Genomic DNA, 481 nt, shown 5'->3' with positions numbered 1-481 from the left:
CTGCTCCACATTCCCAAAGCTAAGCACCCACATGAATCAAGGCTTTTCTTTTCCAAAAGCCTCTGTGTAGGACGACTGGTCCCACACAGACTTCAGCATGCAAAGGTGATGGCATCGGCCTTGCACAGAGGTGCAGGCCCAGCACTGCCTCAGCCTGACACTCTTCCAAGACCACCTTCCACCTGGACACCAGGAAAAGGCCATGGCGAGGCAGAAGCGCCCCGTGACAGGCTGTTTTGTGAGGGATAGCAAAGGGGCGGGCAGGGGATACCTGGAACTTCTCAGGGAGAGCAGGGGAAGGAGGCTCTGAGGGGCCATGGGGAGGGTGCCGTAGAGGGGACCCAGGGTGGCACAGTGAGGAGATGTCCCGGCAGTGGGCAGCATGGGTGCGTGAGGAGCCGGGCGGCTGTCGGGGACAGGTCCATGGGACGCGGGGACACACGTCCCGCCAGAGGCGATGGGGGCGGGGGGGCCGTGTGAG

Source organism: Cariama cristata, unplaced genomic scaffold, assembly GCF_000690535.1.
Source record: "Cariama cristata isolate BGI_N322 unplaced genomic scaffold, ASM69053v1 scaffold1052, whole genome shotgun sequence".
NCBI classification, from domain to species: Eukaryota; Metazoa; Chordata; class Aves; order Cariamiformes; family Cariamidae; genus Cariama; species Cariama cristata.
The sequence above is the reverse complement of the archived record's forward strand: the minus strand, read 5'-3'. Positions refer to the sequence as shown.